This window comes from Ambystoma mexicanum, chromosome 7p (genome assembly GCF_040938575.1).
Source record: "Ambystoma mexicanum isolate Mex_15411 chromosome 7p, UKY_AmexF1_1, whole genome shotgun sequence".
Lineage (NCBI taxonomy): Eukaryota > Metazoa > Chordata > Amphibia > Caudata > Ambystomatidae > Ambystoma > Ambystoma mexicanum.
The window spans coordinates 711288564-711310697 of NC_090939.1; positions in this window are offsets into that span (position 1 = coordinate 711288564).

The following is a 22134-nucleotide window of genomic DNA, read 5'->3' on the forward strand; positions in this document are numbered from 1 at the left end:
CTTTCTTCCATGATCATCATGTGGAAGTACATATACGCAGTGTGCTGGACCATTTTAGTTTGCTCATCTTTGGTGGTCTGCGACATGTAAAAATCTGTCAGAGCTTGATTTAACAGGCCACTGTCCTGCCACACATCCATATTTGTAGAGGTTACCTGTTAGATCATTTTAGATTGCCAGGCTCCATGTCCCGGTTCTGCCCATTCCCCTTTACTGAACAATTTGGATAGAAGGTTCATCCTAGCCATGTTAATTTCCACGTTGCTCATTGTGAAAAGTGTTCTCTACCTGCTGGGTTTTCTATGCAAGGGCAAAATCTCCACCTTGTTCCTTCCTAGTTCATGCTTATGCTATTTTATTTTAGACACACATGGCTCTCACACCTAGGATACTGGCTGGTGCCTTCCCAATGTAACACAGCTTACTATCCCCTAAATGTAACAATACTTCAATGGGCTAGTGTGTTGTGCTACACTGTCACTGGTGGAAACAACTCTCTTAATCCCGGACTCAAGTCCCCAAGTTGTCACAGTATATTATGCAGCACCCGCAAGTCAGGGATCTCTTCCCTTGCCAATGAAGGTGGCACACAATATAATGCTTTCTATTAATACCACAAAATTCTTTTTTAAGGAAGCCTCCAACCCGTCTCGCACCCAACCTCCACTGCACCCCAATAGAGTAGGAACCAGACCAGTTTGTTGTCAATGAAGACTTTATTAATTGATAATTTTAATATCAGATCAGAAAAAATAGATGAGAGCAACCACTAATGTTGCAGGAACAAAAATGCACAGACTTCTAGAATGTAACCAGGTGAAGCGATACTGTAATGCCACTCCTATTTTGTTTTATTGAAAGCAATACAAATCAATTTAACTCAAATTATTGCAGTAATGTTAAGCACTCTCCCCTGCAAAACGCCCACACAACAATTGGATTTAATCCCTTTGAAAGGAAGGCAGTGGCAGCGGTAAGACTTCAAGGACAAATAGGTTTTGGGATGGTGCCCACAGACACAAGATGGGGAGCCAGTAAAGAGAGGGGGTTTCATTTTGGAGTACAATGGAAAAATGGGTTTTCAATGATTTAATACTACTGCTATGGGAGAGCACACAAAGGGGCTGTTGGCTGCTTACTCTAGAAGACAAATAGGGCTTCAAAGCAGGTTAGCTAGTGAAGAAGGAAAATCTGAATGTCCCTTCCCTCCCGATGCGCCCCCCAACCGGAAGAAGCACCCCCGACAGAATAACCACTGTCTGTATGAGGTTACACTGATCCCCACTGCTCCCACCATAGGCATGCACCACGAGTGGTACCCAGCCACCCGACCATACAACCCTGCAATGGTGCGAGCTCTACCCAGAGCAAGCCAGGATGACCAAGACGAGCTGGAGATGACTATATGGACCAAATTGACAGACATCTCCACCAGCCATGCTGCAGTTCGTTAGAGACGCCATGACGACATAGCTGTGCTAGACAGGAACACATGTGCAATCTGTACATTCGGGGCACTGACACACCAATCCTCATGAAGAACCCACACGTACAGTTCTATGAGCTAGAGGACAGTAACATATACATACTGTCTGCATGTTTATTATTTTGCCACTTAGGCTTGCTACAGCACCACAGAAACGCAAGATGCCCGAAGAGCTCATATACATGCTTGCCGATGCTATACGCTATTTACCCTATGGAAGGACAGGAGCACTCACAGGACTTGACCAACCACGACACACCTTAACCTATGGACAATTACACTGAGCACATAGTCTGAGGCACAGTAGGATTTAGGAAAATCCAGCAAGCTAGAATTGTCTTGCAGAACTCTCAAGCCGCAGGATGCTGTACAAGCAGAATAGTCCTGGCAGGGACTGCAAACGCCAAGTCCATGATGTTGCAAGTGACATTCCTCACCCACCGTGCTACGGTGAGACTGGCCCCAGGAGATAATATGCCAAGCCAAAATGCAAATAAAATCGAAGTAATTCTGCCTCACCGACGGTCTCCTCACACGTGACTTGGCCGAACTGACACGGTGCCAAGGCCTGCAAGCTGAAAAAACGCAGCCGTCTCACGACGGGGACCGAGCTCGCAACAAATTGTAACAATCCACCTACAGCATGCGCTGGGAATGAACCACTCTCTTGGCATTATTAGAAGCACCCCATTGTTACACATTGTCAAATAGTCACACCTTGTTGATACACACTGTACGTGAGCAGGTGTCTTGTCGGATGGGAACAACGGTAGTCCCAGGCTTGGTGGCCTGACCAATGAAGACACTGGGGGCTAGGGGCTGGTGTCAGGACTCCCCAGCCAATCATCAGGCTCTCTTATGTAACACTTTTCAGGTAACGATTTTCAGGGATGATCCCAGTATTCCGCCTGACACAGTGGCCACCAATAACAACGCGCACTATATTTTCCTAAACTGCACCTACCACTCAGGGAGCCAACTCAGAGTGGAGTTAGGTTTGTGGACGGATCTTGGTAGGAGACGCTGATTGTGACGTCACAAGTGCACAAAAAGTGGCATGTGAGCCCAAAATTGGTGCGATGTTCCTGGATTAGATTTTGCTTCATGCCTGTGATCCCTGCTTGTTTGCTAAAATAAAACAGCAGTAACCTTTGCTCCTTGTGTGGTCCTCGACTTCTTTGGGACACTGGAAGGAGTAAGGGCCTTCCGAGAGCTGGAGGCCCGCGGACCGTAGGTACGGCTCTGCCGACCCCAGAATTTACCCTAATAAGTTGGAGGCCCCAGCATTTGTGACATCAGTTCGGCAAGGTGCTGCCCACTCTGTTGTCGGATTTCAGAGGACCCTCAGGAATTGCGAGAAGAATCGCACAGCGCAACCAGTGATTGGCCATCGGGAGCTGACGTCAAAATCATCCCGCCTGCGGTTGGTGAGTTTCCAGGTGCAGTCCAGAAGAGGTGAGACGAGCCGAGTGGGAGGGGAGCCAGCGACTATGCGGCGCCGGCAGACATGAAACAAAAAGTAAGTGTGGTCCACACAACCAGCAACAAACTGTTGTGTGGGTGGGGGATGTGCAAATAAGACAGAGGGTAATGTAACATTGTCATAACGTTCAGTACCGAGGCAGTGGCTGGCACGTGTACCATTGTAGGGAACGGAGTGGAGAGAGTCTCCTTTTTGTGTTAATGAATGTGTTGCGGGCAGGCAGCGGGTTCCCCTGTGAAATAAGGATTGTTACGCCAATAGGTCTGGACAGTGAACACATGTGTAGGGATGTGGTTTTCCTATGAATCAAACGTTGTAGCTCAGTGAATAGATGTGGTCTTCCTATGAATCGAATATTCTAGTTCAGTGAATAGATGTTTGATTCCTGTAATAGTTAGCTGGAGCTATCTTGGAATGTGGAAGGTGATTGTCTGGTTAAGTTCCCATGGTGAGGAACGTATTGCAGGCCAGGTGATGCGGCGAGTGCAGCTTAATCACAAGAAGAATTGATGGCGTATACTCCACTCTGGTTGAGGTGGAAGACAGCTGTGGGGATTGTGGATTATAGATGTGGGATTGAAATAGTGGGATTGTTGTGTGCAATAGGCGCGAAAATTGTTTGATTGTGAAGTATTAGCTTGGTGACGTAACCTATAGACCATTGCATAGGATACAGTGTTATTAACAGGTGCAGAGTCAGTGGCTTGGTGCTCAAAACATAAGATAGGTGAAAACGCGGCCATGCGTGGAGAGCTCTGGCGCGTGATCGAAGGGGCGTGCTGGGTGGTGACCGCCCCAGTGAAGGTGGGGCGGTACGAGAGTACACCACGCAAGGTGTGAGGACACGGGGGCCACAGACATCGAAGGGGGTGTGCCAAGCAGCGGCAGCCCTAGTGAAGGTGGAGCAGCACAAGAGTCCGCTGAAAGGTGTGAGGCCAGAAGAGGCTGCAGGTGTTGCTAACTGAACATTGCACTGTAGAGAAAAATACATTTTTTACCCTTGTACTGAGAGCGGTACATCAAAATCTTCAACTCGAGGTCAGGTAAAATTACAAACAAATGATGATGTACCAGAGGGGGGGGGGGGGGGACATCATACGGTGGCCACGGGACTCTAATGACCCCAATTCAGCTCATTTGTAAAATGTAGCCTATTTATAAGGATAAAATAGTGAAATACAGCGTAGAATGGACTAAGGGTATGGATGGAAAGGGTGTCCAGTTAAAGGATCGAATGCCTAAGGATCGAAAGTCAAAGGATCGACTCAAAAGAATCGAATACAAAAGGGTCGAAAACATTTTTGTTTTAAATATTTATTTTTTTTGGTTTCCGTTTTTGAAAAAAAAAGTGTTTTTTACCACAAAAAAGGAGGTTTCGGGGGGACCCCCCCAAAAAAAATGAAAAAAATAATTTTAAAAAAATTCTACCCTTTTGTATTCAATCCTTTTGATTTGATCCTTTTACCAGTTGATCCTTTATTTTCGATCCTTTGACCTACAACCGATGGAAAGATAACAGTACCATGGCTGCCTAACAGTAGTTTCTCCAAGGACGTGCTGCAGTCACTATTCACCTACCTATACAACACGTACAAGGGGAAGAAGCTAGCTAACCGTATGGAAATATTTGAGCTGTGGCGCATGTTTCAGGAGTACTACCCGGGGATGATGAGTGTACAGGAGGTAAAGGAAGGGATTCTTGTGTTCCGCCTCTTGTACCTCCCAGCATTGTCTCAGACGACGCAGAGGAGAGAGAGAGGAGGAGGAGCAGGGATTATACCTGATTAGAGAACTGAGAGAGGCTACAGAGCCCCGAGAATTAACTGCGGCAGAGGGCTACTCAAACCCCACATACAAACCACCCCTGCACGCCCCAAACAGACACGCCCCCAAAGCCCCCGCAAGACAGGGATGGGTAGACAGCACAGGCCTCAATGTAGGCATCAGGCAAAGAATGAGTTTCCTGGAATTGGCCCGAATGAATGGGTAGTAGCACAGGTGCTCTTGACGTTACAAGGGACCACTACAGGGGAGACAGAAGGGGCAACTAAGGCCATAGAGGAATTGGAGCTGGGACAGGGATGCAGAGGAAAGCCAGTGCATGATGTTAGGGTGGGTCAAGTGCGGGAAGAAGAGGAAGCGAAGTTAGAAGTGAAAATAGGGAAAATGAAAGAAAAAAGGAACGTGTTAGTGAAACAACTAGAGCAAAAGGAACAGGAAAGGCAAGAGCAGTTGGAGCTAGAAAGGAAGGATAAGGTGGAGGTGGAAAATAGGGAACGTGAGGCATTAATGGAAGGGGAGTAGAGAGATGTAATGAAGAGAAACACGACGGGAGGGAGATGCAAGGTGAGTATGGAGTTGAGGGGAAGTAGAATACAAGAAGAGGAAAGAGATGAAGCTGAATGAGAAATGGCATTTTGGAGGCAGAAGATATTTTTAGAAAACACACGTAAGTACGAGGAAGGAAGATTGAAGGGGCTAAGTGTGGCGAGGACAGGGGGAGCATGACATCAGAGAGATGAAGACGAGAGAGAGCTATGAAAGGTAAGCAAAGAAATAATGAAAGAACTGAATAGGACCAGGGGGGACGAGATGGAATGGGAAGAGAACAGAGCCAACAGGTATCGAAGGGATACACAGGGAGTAGCATGAGAACAGCTGAGGTGTACCCAAAGGTGGCTGTAACCCCAAGTAAGGAGGAGGGAGAAGAGAACTTTACAAACATTGATCTTGAAAGTGTAACAGTGCGTTATCCACTCACACGCAAACTAACATTCTCAGACGGATTCTGTAGTGAGGAAGAGGAAGACAGTAATGATGTAGAAAAGGAAGGGCTTAACAAATTCCATATCACAGGAACAGGCACAGGAATGTCATGGGAATGCAGGACACGAGATGAAAAGATCGGAGGACAGCACACTGGCAAAATGACTGAGGACACGACAGCAGCAGTAGCCCCACATACACCCTACACTAACAGGCTCCTAGACCTCCTCGGGCACAGAATAGGCGGGGCAGCTGTAACACATAATAAGGGACACTCATGTCAGCGGGGAGTGCATACAGGAACACGGGACACCCCACGCGGCTCTCACAATATAGAAATTACAGACATTGGAGCAGACATGGAAGATGAGAGGGAACCTATACAGATGTGACAGTATAGACGGTCACCTGAGGATAGGGCTGAATATTCACAGATGCTACTATTAGAGAGAGGGGGGACAAGGCCCCAATATTTACCCTGGAAACACACAGACAAGGAAACATTCAGTACATGTTACCATCTTTAAGTGAGGGAGCAGGTAAATGGATATACGAAATGGAAAAATTGACGGCAGGGCACAGGCTGGCAGTGGGTGACGTCAAGGTGTTGCTAGTATCCATATTGGGTGATGCAGCAGAAGACATCTGGAGGAGGGCAGGGTTCTCTGGGGTGACTACACAGAACACAACACGTGACGGATCTCCATTTGCACATTACAGGCATGCAGCATGGCAGGCACTAAGGACACAATACCCTGACACATCAGACATAGGGGCAATTACATCAAGCAAGATGTGTGACAATGAGGATCCCGTTAGCTACATTCAAGAGATTCAAGAGCGTTGGCGCCTTGAGACTCGCGAGCCATGGGACAAAACAATAGCTTTATTTTAACACATCTTAATACAAGGGTTACCAGAGGCAGTTCAAAGACAACTGAAGAATTTGGTGGGGATGGAAGCCAAGGCATGGTCAGAAATACAACTCACCATAGTGCACCGTTGTAGACTATGGCAAGAGAAGATGAAACAAAAGGCGGAGGATAGAAAAGTAGACAAAGCTAAATTAGTGCAGAGGAAATTATCAAAATACGCTGTAGAAGGGACATTGATCACCACCCGGCACCACAAACACAGAAAGCAGTATCCCAATTCCAACCTCAGCTCCAGCAGCAGCTGCTACAATGTAACACAGCCCAGCAATACCCACCACCCATGGGGGGGATACATGGGTCTGGGCGGATAAAAAACACATTTTAGAGGAAGGGGAGGATTTACTAGGGGGCGGGGCTTTAGGCCACATGCAAAACATCCCAGAGGTGGGTTCCGGGCTACCCACAGCAGGGATTGCAAGGCCAAGGGGAGGGGGGAGGAGGATTCCCATGGCAGGCATGTGAACCACACCAATACTGGATGTGCGGGCAGTTATGTCACATTTCTCACATGTGCAGATACCGAGCCATACAACAGGGGTGGGGTGAGCAAGGGCAACAAAACTACCAGGGATGCCAGAATGGGTACTACCCACAGGTCCCCCAACTGGGAGGGCAGCAGCAACTAATACAACAGCAAAGCATACCCAGCCACAGACACAACACCAAGCAGTGCCAGGGACATCACAATCACAACCACAACAAACACAACAACATCCACAACAACACATACAAACAGAACAGCAACTGATGCAATTACAGGACGACTTACTGCAACCCATGGACACAACAGTGGTGCCAGTGATGAGAAGGGAAGGGTTTACAATAATGGGACACAATCCTTACACTGGGAAAGGGCAATCCCTATACCCACAATAGGACATCCCACAGACTAACTTGTTGTGTCCCATCCTATCGGTAACACCTAACCCTATGGAGGAACCTCGCATAAAGGTGGTGATAGGCGACAAAACTTCTTCCTTTCTGGTCGACACAGCGGCCACTAGGTCATGCGTACAGGAAGGAAAATACACATTTTCAGGCGGTGCCATGAACACTGAAGGATTTTCTGGGGCTCGAGAAGTGGTTGCCTTTACTGATAACATCTCCTTATCCATAGGAGATCAGGATTTAGCTCTACCCTTACTTTACTCCAAGCAAGCACCTGTAAACATATTGGGATGTGACATAATGAGTAGACTGACAAGACTATCTCCTTCACAGACAAAGGTATACTGGCCGATTCATGGAATTAATAAGCGCTGAAATTTTCAGCGCAAGCGTGCGAATCGCAGTGCCAGTGCGAAAATCGCAGCGAAACCCGTGCACAGCGATTCATGGAAGTCCGCGCGCGTGTAAATCCCAGAATGTGCGCCAAAATTCTGCGTGGCGCACACGTCTCCAAACAGCGTGCGCTACGCGCACAGCGAAATCGCACAGCGAAATCGCACATAGCGTGGCGCACACAACAAAAGTAGGAGGAACAGAGGGCATGACATGCGGAATGGGGAACAACGCGTGAAAATGTGGGCGTCACTGGGGAAGTACAGGAGGCAAATGCGCGGAACGCCCACACGCACGTTCAAAACACATATTCATGGATTCGAACGGGGCTAACGCGTGCACCAAAAAAGACGCGCTAATCCTGAAACACGTACGCCAGCAGAAAGCAGGGGTACGTGGACCAGCGCAGCATAAAAGTGCACGCAAACAACAAACAAGCTCAGACGCCAGGATGAATATACCGTTCCTAGCAGCAGTGGTCGTGGGATACCGCAGGAGGAGGAGGAGGATAGTCAGGCCCAAAATGTTCACACACAGAACCAGCCTTTTTGGGATGCCTGATGACCAGGTGTATAGGAGGTACAGGTTTCCACCTCACATAATACTTGACATGGTGAGTGAGTGGAAGGATGACCTCACATCACCCACCCTGTGCTCCCAAGCACTCAGCCCCCTGGAGAAGGTCCTCAATGTACTGCACTTCTTGGCCACTGGATCATTTTAGTGGACAAGTGCTATAGTGGGGGGGGTATCACAGGCCACACAGTCACGCTGCCTACACCAGGTGTTGGCCATCATGACTGCACGCCCATCAGTCCGCAGGCACATATACCTGCCCAGAACACCTGCAGAAAGGCAGGCTGCCATCCAGGATTTCTACAGGGTGGCACAATTCCCCAAAGTCCTAGGTGCCATTGATTGCACCTATGTGGCTCTACGTCCCCCCAGGGCATCAGAGCACATCCATAGACCCCGCAAGCACTGGCATTCCATCAACGTCCAGGTAGTATGTGATGCCAAGGGAATCATCACCTCAGTATATGCCAACTATCCAGGGTCCACCCACAACAGTTTTATTTACAGAATGTCAACCCTAAACCAGGACCTAGAAGCTGGGCGGCATGGCGATACATGGCTGCTCGGTGAGTATAAATGCCACAGCATATGCATGCATGTCAGATACTGAGTAATGTCACAACCCCACTAATGATACCCATCACCACCTCCCCAGGGGACAGTGCCTACCCTCTGAGCACCCACATGATGACGCCAATTCGGAACCCCACCACACTACCCTAGGTAAGATACAACACAGCCCACATTGCAACTCGGGGCATAGTGGAATGCACATTCGGAGTGCTCAAGTCACGCTTTCGCTCCCTTGACCTTTCTGGCGGGCAGCTGTTATACGCTCCCCCAGTAGTGTGCAGGATCATAGTGGCAGCATGTGTCCTGCACAATGTTGCAACACGCCGGGGCCTGCCGGTGGACATGGTGGTGCGCCCACATCCCCAACCACATGCACGCCCGCTGCACATGGGAGGGGAAAGGGGACGGGGTGAGGCAGCCCGTACGCAGCTGGTGGCTAATTACTTCACCTAAAATCACACCGCTGTGGAGTGCACACAGCCCTGGCACATCCCATCTGACAATCAATGATGATGACATAAGGGACAGTCAACTGTCACAACCATACCAGCCTGAGATTGGTCACCTGGAAGTGTTACATTGTGTGCATCCCTACCTACACAAACACCACCAATGCTGTGTCATCAAAAGGCACACTTCTATGCTGCTAAATTCATTACCCCCTTGCAAAATACAACATGACAACAGTGCCATGTCACCCAACCTCACCCCAGCACCGCCACCCAACACACCATGGCATGTCATGCTATGTGAGAGCAAACAAAGCAATCCCCAACACATGACACAAGTGCCACAAAGTACAGTGTCCCTAATGGAAACTGGCCACACACAATATGCTCCCAGTAATGTAGAACTAACAACACACATGACCAAATACTTACAAACAATACAATGCAGCTACACAACCTCAAACATAGCATTAACAAGACAGTACTAAGTTAAAGTAGTGGTAGTCTTACAACGTGATTATGCCAGCACATCAACCACTTCCAACTGTACAGTGCTGCTGCCACGCAAATGTGTGGGGTGGGGCCAAGCCTGATTTGCATATGGTCTTTCCCTTCTGTAATGGCTTGGCAGGCGAAGAACGGTGGTCTGGAGGGTTGCCCAGAGCATTGCCAGTGGTTAAGATTAATTCTAAACCTTCCAGCCATCATCTCTTTGTTTTTGCTATGTCACCCCGAGTGGGACGGGTATGCCCAGACGTGGGTCCCGTGCCTGCTGGGCCTAGAGACCCAAGCTACTCCTCACTGATGAGCCCCAACAAGGGCGAAACATGTTTGGGGATGCTTGTGGTCTCGTGCAGAAGGGATGTGGCCTAGCAGTTCGGGCTGGACTGCCCCTTTTGGGGTGGGGCCAAGCCTGATTTGCATATGGTCTTTCCCTTCTGTAATGGCTTGGCAGGCGAAGAACGGTGGTCTGGAGGGTTGCCCAGAGCATTGCCAGTGGTTAAGATTAATTCTAAACCTTCCAGCCATCATCTCTTTGTTTTTGCTATGTCACCCCGAGTGGGACGGGTATGCCCAGACGTGGGTCCCGTGCCTGCTGGGCTTAGAGACCCAAGCTACTCCTCACTGATGAGCCCCAACAAGGGCGAAACATGTTTGGGGATGCTTGTGGTCTCGTGCAGAAGGGATGTGGCCTAGCAGTTCGGGCTGGACTGCCCCTTTTGGGGTGGGGCCAAGCCTGATTTGCATATGGTCTTTCCCTTCTGTAATGGCTTGGCAGGCGAAGAACGGTGGTCTGGAGGGTTGCCCAGAGCATTGCCAGTGGTTAAGATTAATTCTAAACCTTCCAGCCATCATCTCTTTGTTTTCGCAAATGTGTAAGTGCACTGCTTACAAAATGAACTCCATCTCCAAAGTAGACGGCCTTGTGAAGACATGAGGAATGAACCTGCAAATTAGGAGGAAGACATGGATGCACAAGCACATATCAATACACCATGCAGTGTACAATACAACAACAATATCCACTAGGAATGTGCACACAGTATTGACTACAGACTGCCCGCACAGCTCATGGGAGTCCAACGTCACTGTGTAAGTCACTGTCACTTGGGCACACCCTTTGCAAGCCCATGGAAATGGGAAGCAGGAGGGGTGTGTGTCTCACAAACCCAAGCATCTTACCCAAACTCAGGACAAGCCAGCATGTGCCCAGCTGGAATACAGTGGAGGCCCACGGGAGCCACACAAGGCAACACACTGTAAAAAAAAAAAAAAAAATCAAAAATCAAAAATGGCCATGTGGGTGCCAGGGGGGGGAGGCCACCCAGGAGGTCCGAGGACAGGGTGCACACCAACAGCCAACTGTGTGGATGTTGGGAAAAAAAACACCTCCATGGGCTCATGGCCTGCCCGGCTATGCCAATGTGGGAGAACTGCTGCTGTCGCTCTCATCACCCTCTGCTGCTGCCACTGGAGGTGGTGGTGCTATGGGAGGCAGCCCACGCAAAGCCCTGGAATGGTCCTCCATGGCAGCAAGCATGCGGGTGTGGAAGGTCTCGTTCTGGAGGATTATAGTGTGGAGATCACCATGCACCACCTGACGTGATGCCCAGATCTCCTCCCGAGTTGCCTGCATCTCAGCTGAGAGCGAACGTGTGAGCCGCTCCAGCTGATATTCTGTCCTCAAGTTAGTGGAAGCCTCAAGGTCAACAAGAGTCTCCCTGAGGTGATGGAGTTCTACCCTCAGGGCTTCCCTGTTGCCCTGGGACTCTATTGATATCGATTGGCGTAGAGTCTCCAGTGCCGCCCGTCTGTCCCTGTTGGACGCCAACATGTCCTCCCTCTGTGATTGGCAAATGGAGTCTGTTGCCTGCTGTAGTTGCTCCATCTGCCTTTCAGGGGGGACAATGGATTGTTCCCATGCGGTATTGCCTGGTGGCGTATGGCAACCCCGTTGCCGGGCACCACACCTATTTGGGGCAAGGTGATCTGCGCCTTGCTGTACCGGCGCTGCCTGAGGCTGCAGGACTGCATTCCCCCTCTGATCTGCTGGCCCAGGAACAGGATCAGATGTTGTGGATCATCTGTAACCGCCAAAGGCGGACTTACCAACACTGACATCCCCATAGAGGGTTCTACCCCCAGTGCAGGTGGGTTGGACAGAACAGAATCCCTGCCAGAAACACTTACCTGTGACGCCACATAGGTCTCATCATCCGAATCAGCACCTGAATAGAGGTCTGGGGAGGTGCACCCAGAGACACCCCTGGACAGAATGGTCTGCAGCAAGATTGGGTTCTCACCCACCACCACACCACGTCCCCCACTGGTGCCCGGTCGTGCCTGAGATCCCTCCTGGGTCTGCACCATCTCCTCAACCTCAACAGCATCAAATGCATCATCCCCTGCAAAAACATGAAAGACTAAAAATGGAAACAGGCATTAGCACCATAGCACACAAATAGGCCTGACAAGCTACAGAACCAGTACATGATTTACACATGTCCCGCATGACTATAACCCTCCAATGCATGCACTGTCACTGAGTTGGAAGGGGAGGCAAAAGGCAGATACTGATGACACCAAGATAGAAGAGCAACACATTTGCTGCATGCTGGGTAGCACTGCCATCACACATTGGCCTGTGAGTGGCATATCCAATACACATACATGACACATCCCATCACACAGATGGAATGTACCATAGCCATGGTACATTCCACAAGTACATCCATATGTCAGTGAATGAATACTGTCAGCCATCCATGTGAGATGGACATGATGAGATGAAAAATGCTACATAGTGTGACAAATTAGGCATGTGCCACACACTGCAACACATCCAGTGTACAAAAATACAGTGATTGCAGGCCGATGTAAACATCAATGGTTGTGCACTTCAACATGACAGGAAACAACTATCATGTTCCACATTCAAACAGGCCCCAAAAATGTATGTGATCAGGCCAATACTCAATCAGCCTGAATGGTCAAATCATTCACCTAACAAGGTAACACATGTGGGCCAATGTGGGGTTCATCAATGACAGAAGCATGTCACAAATGTGACAATAGGGCTGAGGAATGCATAGCAAAAGTGGGAGAATTGAAACAATCAGCCTGAACGAACACTGAAAAATACAAACAATGTTGTTGCAAGATGCCACTTCAAGGGCAACTGCAGAAATGTTGTGCTAAATTAATACTGTGGGCAGAAGAGATACTGTCACACCCAAATCCAAGGCCGCTGAATGTTTTGGATGAAGCACATGGGTGACCCATACCACTCAGGCACACACACCCTCACCTGGCACTCAATCAGAACCAGTCACCCAAACAATATACATATGCATTACACACACATGCATGGGCACTCACCGGACAATGCATCATAATCAGGTAGTTCTCCCACACCTTGGATCTGTTCCTCTGTGACGAAGGCCCCAGCAACAGACTCATGTTCAGTGAGTTTGTTGTCCTCTTGTAAAGACCCACCACCAGTCACCAGAGTAGCGGCATGATTTGAGGCCAGCTTGTTCTTTGCTCTGCGTTTCAAATCATTCCACCGCTTGTAGCAATCATCAGCTGTGCGCCTCAGAAATCCAAGGGCACTTATGCGGTCCGCGATGGTCTGCCAGTGTGCCCTACGTTGACCAGGTGTGGTCTTGCACCCTGCAGTCACCACCATTTCCCGGCTATGTGCTGACACATAGACCACAAGTGCATCAAGTTCCGGATCATTAAAGCAAGGCTTCCTTGAGGTACCGGAGTGTGTAGCCGTGTCTGGGGTCTCAGCCTGTCGTGCCAGGGCACCCTTCTTCCTCTTCTTTAAAGGTGGAGCAGAGCCAGAGTGGCTTACACCGCTCTGGTCAGTAGGGGCAGAGTCACCAGTGGACTGGGTAGTAGGAGTGTGGGAATGCACAATGACCATAGGTCTTGATGCAGGCATTGGTTGCAGGGTAATGGTGGCAGGGGGAACGTCAGTTTGATGGACCTGGACTGACACTGTCCTGGCTGGGAGAGTCAGAGCTGGGGCGGATAGAGCTGCAGCTGCCCCTGCAGCCTCCCCACCCTGCATACTTGGGGCAGCAGATGACATAGCTGACCCAGATCCACGTGGCTTGGTGACAACAACTTGCACCGGCACACATGGCCTAGACTTGCTGACCTGGAATTCAGCCAGGGAGTCATCCTGTGCCAGGTCAGGTGCCACAATGGGCTGGTCCAACAGGGGCTGAGCTGGGATGGTGTCAGCCACGTTTCCCTCAACCATGGGGGGGGGCATGGGTGTCCCTGATTGTTCCTCCACACATGGGGGTACAGGGGCACCCTGCAAATCCCGGCCACGTCCCCTACCGCACCCACCATGCCCACCTTTTGAAGGTCGGCCACCTTTGCCTCCCTTACCGCTTGGTCGCCTCCCAACCATGGCACTGATGTTGTTGTGCGTATGGGAGTTGCAGTAAACTATTGTCCTGGGCAATTGGGGGTCAAAGGGGTAGGATACCATATGGAATTCGTACCCTAGTGCTCTAACAAGGCTGTCTGTGACCCCTGGGGGAAGATGAGGGGTCACGAAACGCATAGGCAGCCCAAAATCAAAAATTAACGTGCACACAACCCCTCGTAGACCACGTGCGTGAAAAAATGAATCCGCACTACGTTGTGGCACCCATAATTACAAAACTAAGCGTATGCGTAATACACGCAGCCTACAATGATCTCTGAAGGGGAACGCGACACACGGGGCAAGCACAGTTGATAAGTACGTGCGGAACTCATCGTCTGCCGGGAAAAAGAACGTGAAAAAAACGCACGTGTGCACGTTGGCAACAACCCCGCCAAAAGAAGAATTGTACGCTGTCTGAGGAGACAGGACAAAAGGAGAAGGGAACTCTGTTTGAGGAAACAGGCCCAACAAAAATTCGAAAAGAGCTGTCAGAGGTAACAGGGAGTTCGAACTAGAAACGCTGTGAAGTAATCGCATGTGATCCGACAAGAAGTACAGATTTCACCCACTCGCTCTCCACGAAAAGCACGTACAAGGAAATGGCGTCCTACACGTAGCTTTTAAACCGGCCCACACGTACACGTCAGATACGCGTGTACACGGGCGCTTTCCTCCAATTACATGCGATGACACTCGGACGTGCAGTTTTTCCACGTGTGCTCTGTCATCACGTGCTATGAGGGAAACGCCCGCGCGCGTAATGTAACTTACGTGCTTACGCGCTAAGGGCCTTTGGTCCAATGAAAAAGCGTGCGTGTGCTGACGTGCTTACGCGCTACGGCCCTTTCCTCGAATTACACGCTGACCTGCAATTATTTCACATGCCAAATCACTCCGTATCAAGCTGGCCACGTGAAAACACACGGAAGACCACGCTCCTGCCCAGAAGGCCGAATTACTGCCCCCCAGAGCCCTGAGCATGCTCCCACCTGCCATCTGCTGCTGCCTGACTGCCTGCTGCCCACGTGCTCTGCCATTTGCTGCCTGCACGTCAGCCAGGGGTGTAGTTGCTGTGACCACCCCTGCTGGAACCGAAGACTCCTGACTGGGATTCCATCACTCCACAGCCCAGCCCCAGGACCCAGTTGCCCACCCACTCCTGCCTCTGGGGTTGCCATGTCCATCACAACACCATCTGGCAGCACTGGCAACCCCCAGCCAGAGAGGCAGAGGGCCACCAGCTTCACTGCCACCGAAGTTGGTGTCCTGGTGGAGCAAGTCCTGGGGCAGTATGATGCCCTCTTTGGAAGTTCGCGTGCCGACAATGGAGGACGGACCAGGATCTGGATGGACATCGTGACTGCCATCAATGCGGAGGGGGTGGCAGTCCGCGACTTACATCATGTCAAGAAGTGCTGGGAGGACTTCAGGTCCAGGACCCTCAACAAGGCCCGGCGCCTCGCTAAGGCAGCGGATGCCAAGGGGCGCCGGGGCCAGCTGTCGAACCATCAAATGAGGGTCCTGGAAAGCATATGCCCAGTGCTCTACGTCCAGATCCTTGAGAGGCAGACCCGCCTGGAGTCGAGCGGTAAGTGTACATGCATGTTGATAGTACGCTGTGCGTGTCGTGGTGTGCCAGTAGTGTGCAGGTTGCACATGTGTTTATGTAGGGCCATGTAGGGATGTGTATGAACATGGGCATGAGGCTGCCACATGTGAGTCCTCTCAGTTGTGAGACACATTGATGGTGTATGTGTTGGTAAGCATGCTGGGCAAATGCAGGTGTGGTAGCACACATGTTTGAATTTCTGTGTATGTACAATGGCATGGTTGTGGCATGGATGGTGGTTCATAATGCATGTATCTGCACTCTGTACATGTGCATGTATGTGTATCTGACAAGTGTGCAACTGTGATGCAACATGGATGCACGTGACACTGATATGTAGAAGGATGAATGGCAGATGTGACATATATGGCGATCTCATCACTGCAACAGTTGGAGGAGATGTAGACATGCATGTAAGTGTGGTGGCGTGTGTGCATGTCTAGTGCACTCCTTGTGTTTCATGTGATGTCAGGCTCACCTTTGACTGTTCATGCTGTTGTATGTGTATGAATGGTGCTGCCTGGTGCAATATTGCTGTTGAAATGTTCATGTGTGTGAGTTAAAATTACATGTGTGTCGTGGAGTGTGATACCGTGTCTGTAGTTAAACAATGCCACTCATGTGCAACTGTTATGTGTGTATCAGTCCATTGTACAGTGCACTGATGCCTGTGTTTTTTCTCTCCCTGTCTGCAGCGTCAACTGAAGAAGAGGGCGGAGAGGGTGCTGTGGAGCACAGCGGCAGGGATCATCCTGCCAGACGGAGACGCAAGGCCCGGCTCCCCCCCCAGGTTGTCATCTTATCAGGGAGTGAGGAGTCCAGTGCCACGCCCCAGGCCGCAGCTGCCGAGTGAAGGTCCAAGAGGCAGAGGTCGGAGTTGGACTCCTCGGCAGCAGAAGTTGCAGCTGAGACTCCACAGGGTGCAACAGAGGAAGATGGCACAGAGTCATCCAGGTTGGTGGGGGGTTTGGTGGAGGAGGAGGCCGTGCAAGGGACAGACACGGGGTCTGGGGGTGGGGATTCCACTGGTGCTAGTGGTGCAGTGCAGGGGCAGGGACAGGAGGCAGCACAGGCCACCGCGGAGGTACCTGTGTGTAATCCTGTCCCCGATCCTGTGACTGCAGCATCCCGCACCAGCAGGGATGCCTACGTCCAGACCCGTTTTCAGGGAGGGGATCCGCTTACAACAACTGGCCTTCCTCTACCTGCAGACGTGGCTATCCGGGACCGGGTTGAGCCTGTCCTAGGTGGGGTGGCGTTGCGTCAACGGGCCATGCGAGGTGACCTGCAGTCTTTTCATGAGGAGACTGCACGTCTTCTCGAATGGCTCGTTGACCGCGTTGACCTACTGGGACAGCTCACCAGGGCTGGATTCCTCCATTTTCTGGACCTTGTTCTGACCCCCTCCTCAACTGAGCCCCCTATGCCCCAGTCGTCCTCCATTCCATCTTCCCACCCATGTATCACTTGGGTACCCTGTGGAGCTGCCTCTGACCCTGCGGCCAGGCTGGTGGAGGACACATCCCTGCCACAGTCGGGAGTCAGGCGTCCAGCAGGGGTGGCCACTTCCACAACTGCACCCCAGCCGGAGGAGGATGTGCAGGCAGCAAGAGCCAGGGCACAGGCAGAGGCACAGCAGCAGCAGCAACAAGGTGGGAGCCATCATGGCTCGGGCCTTCGACATCGGAGGGGCAGGCATCGGCCAGAGGGCAGGAGGACCCAGGACTGGAAGTGTCTTCCGTGTGGCAGCGGTTAGGCCATGCTATAGATGTGGAGCAGCAGCGGGCAGAAGAGGCACGGCTCATGATGGTCAGGGCAGAGAATTCCATGCGGAGGGCCCTGAGGCGGGCCGAGTGCCTCAAGGTAATTCGCAGGGAGTTGGAGGAGAACATGTCGTCATCCCTGCGAACCCTCGGGGCCATGGAAGAGGACCACCTTCAGGACATTGAGCAGGAATTCGATGATGCCCTGGCCCGGGACATCCAAAAGTGAGCCGTCGGACTAGCCCGCTACCCTTGTAAATAGTTTTTAGAGTAAGGTTTCCTTTTCGTTTTCCTTTTATTTGTGGTCAATGGACAATGCCACACAAATTTGTATAGTTATATATTTAGGTCGTTTGTTAGGTAGGTTTCATTTGTTTGGTTGGGATCATGGACCCTTTACATCCTTGGACAATGGATTGTATATAGTTTCATCATGTATTCATTTTTTTTTTTTTTTTTTTTGCATTATGGACATGGAGCAATGGATTTCTTTTTTCCGGACAATGGATTGTAAATAGTTGGACTATGGATTGATTTCTCTTTTTTTTATTATGAACATGAAGCAATGGAGATTTATTTTTACATTTCCTTTGGATTTGCGTTGTTGGAGGGTGACTTTGGACTGTTTTTCTTTCAAATTTTTTTGGATTGGTTATCATTTTCATTCAATCATCTTTTTCACATGCTTTTCATTTCATGTTTCATATTCTGGTATGCTTTCATTTCATTTTTGATGTCATGTACATAATACATTTTCATTTTTTAGTTCCATGTGTGGGATTCGCTCTGTGAAAATGTGGGTTTACACAAGCAATGCCAACCAGTGTATGTGTGTGATGGACATGTGTTGATGTACAAAGTTGACTTTTGGTTTGTGTCATTTCACTGCTGGGGGGTGAGGGTGCAGGGGGACATGATTGGGGGCCTGCTGGCAGGTGCCCCACAGTGCTGGGGGGTGGGGGTGCAGGGGGACATGAGTGGGACATGAGTGGGGGCCTGCTGGCAGGTGCCCCTCAGTGCTGGGGGGTGGGGGTGCAGCGGGACATAAGTGAGACATGAGTGGGGGCCTGCTGGCAGGTGCCCCTCAGTGCTGGGGGGTGGCGGTGCAGGGGGACATGAGTGGGACATGAGAGGGGGCCTGCTGGCAGGTGCCCCACAGTACTGGGGGGTGGGTGTGCAGGGGGACATGAGTGGGATTTCAGCAGGGTACATGTATTTCGGGGTTGCGCAGGAAGTTTCACACGCAAAAGGGCCTGTGCGAGTAGGGTATGTGTATAACTGGGGTTCGCGTGAAGTCTCACATGCGATTTCAGCAGGCTACGTGTATTACAGGGTTTGCGGGAAGTTTCACACGCAAAAGGGCCATGTGCGAGCGGGGTACGTGTATAACTGGGGTTCACGGGAAGTCTCACACGCGATTTCAGCAGGGTACGTGTATTTCGGGGGTGCCGGGGAGTCCTACACGTGAATTGGCAGTGTGGGTCCTCCCAGGTGTTCCCTCTACACCCTATACGGCCCCTGCAGGCAGCCCAGACCACAGGGGACTACCCTGCACCCGTGGTCATGTCCCGCAGGCAGCCCATCCACCATGGGCATGCCCCCCAGCCAAGCCACATGTCACCTTGCACTACTGATCACCAACTCATGTCCCCTTGCACCCCCACCCCCCAGCACTGAGGGGCACCTGCCAGCAGGCCCCCACTCATGTCCCACTCATGTCCCCTTGCACCCCCACCCCCCAGCACTGTGGGCCACCTTCCAGCAGGCCCCCACTCATGTCCCACTCATGTCCCCTTGCACCCCCACCCCCCAGCAGTGCAGGGCACCTGCCAGCAGGTCCCCACTCATGTCCCACCCATGTCCCCCTGCACCCCCACCCCCCAGCAGTGCAGGGCACCTGCCAGCAGGCCCCCACTCATGTCCCACTCATGTCCCCTTGCACCACCACCCCCCAGCAGTGCAGGGCACCTGCCAGCAGGCCCCCACTCAGGTCCCCTTGCACCCCCACCCCCAGCAGTGCAGGGTACCTGCCAGCAGGCCCCCACTCATGTCCCACTCATGTCCCCTTGCACCCCCACCCCCCAGCAGTGCAGGGCCCCTGCCAGCAGGCCCCCACTCATGTCCCCCTGCACCCCCACCCCCCAGCAGTGCAGGGCACCTTCCAGCAGGCCCCCACTCATGTCCCCTTGCACCCCCACCCCCCAGCAGTGCAGGGCCCCTGCCAGCAGGCCCCCACTCATGTCCCACTCATGTCCCCCTGCACCCCCACCCCCCAGCACTGTGGGCCACCTTCCAGCAGGCCCCCACTCATGTCCCACTCATGTCCCCTTGCACCCCCACCCCCCAGCAGTGCAGGGCACCTGCCGGCAGGCCCCCACTCATGTCCCACTCATGTCCCCTTCTACCCCCACCCCCCATCAGTGCAGGGCACCTGCCAGCAGGCCCCCACTCATGTCCCACTCATGTCCCCCTGCACCCCCACCCCTCAGCAGTGCAGGGCACCTGCCAGCAGGCCCCCACTCCTGTCCCACTCATGTCCCCCTGCCCCCAGGTCATGGCGATCCTCAATCGTGGCCCTTATAGCCAGCCTCCCCAGCCCAAAGACCCAACCAAGTATTGCATCCACCCACATAGAAAAGGCAATTACATGATACAACCCCAATGGCAAGTAAGTAAATGAACACATGTCCGTCACACACACAAAATGGGTGCAAGTGAATGTGAAAACCCATATTATGACATGCATGAAACCAATGAGATAATACCACACATCAAAGTATGAAGAAAAAAATGTATGGAACTCAACATGAATGTAATCTAAATCCAACACACAACAATGGGAATAATAAAAGAAAAGCTGCATGTCATAAAAGAATAAAAAACAAGAAATCATAATCCAAAGAAATCCAAAAGAAATGGTGTCCAAAGTCACAGTCCACCAAAGCAAATCCAAGGGAAAAAAGAAAGTGAAAACCATTGCTCCATGGTGAAAATAAAAAAAAAGAGAACAATCCAATGGTGAACTACGTACAGATGAACAATCCAGGGTCCATGAGCCCAACTGATGAAATGAAACCTATCAAAAATACTACCTAATAAAAAACTATATACAAAAATGTGGTGCATTGTCAAAGCGCAACCAAAATAAAGAAAAAACTAAAGGAAACCTAACACTATCTAACTATATGCAGTGGTGGCGGGCAAGTCCAGCGGCTCACTCTGTGGTGTCCCGGGCCACGGCATCATCGAACTCCATGTCTATTTGCCGGAGGCGGACCTCTGTCCTGGCCCCAAGTCTCGCAGGGAGGCAATCATGGCCTGTTCCAACTCCCTGCGAGTTGCATCGAGGCACTCTGCTTGCCTCAAAGCCCGATGAATGGAGAACTCCGCCCTGACCATGGTGAGCCGTGCCTCTCCCGCCCGCCGCCGCTCCGCACCTATCTGCTGGCCCAACCGTTGCCACATGGAAGACACTCCCATTCCTGGGTCCTCCTGCCCTCTGGCCGATGCCTGCCCCTCCGATGTTGATGGCCCCGAGCCATCATTGCACCCACCTAGAACCTGCTCCTGCTGCTGCTGTCCATGTCCCGTGTCTGATGGTGCCTGCACATCCTCCATCAGCTGGTCTCCAGTTGTGGTGTCCACCCCTGCTCGGCCGCCGACTCCCGACTGTGGCAGGGATGTGAGCTCCACCAAGCTGGCTGTTTTGGTCGGGCCAGGTCCACAGGGGGCCCTAGTGGAATCTGGGCTGGAAGACGGTGTGGAGAATGACTGGTGCATAGTCTCCACAGAGGAGGAGAGGTCCGCCAGAGTGCGTGACACATGTAGGAACCCACCAACCAGGACGGAGCCCATACGTTCGTGGGACCCCTCGTCCACAGGTAGTGGAAAGGCAGATGACATGGCACTCTCCCCTACCTGCGGACAGGCCTGGGATGGGGCCTCCCTGCTGGTGCATGGTGGTGCAGTCACAGGGTCAGGGACAGCGACATGCACAGGCCCCTCCGCTGTGACCTGTGCTGCCTCCTGACCCTGGCCCTGGACTGAACCACTTACACCAGTGGTAGTACCCCCACCAGGCCCCATGTGCGGCTCGGTAGCGGGCTCCTCCTCCTCTGTGGAGACCACCAACCTGGATGTCTCCACACCGTCTTCAACCATTGGAAGCCCCTGTGGGGTGTTAGGCAGAAACCTGTGCAGTTCCCTTGGGGAACACTGCAAAAGATTTAAGACTACAGGTATAGCAGTAAACCCACTTGGTA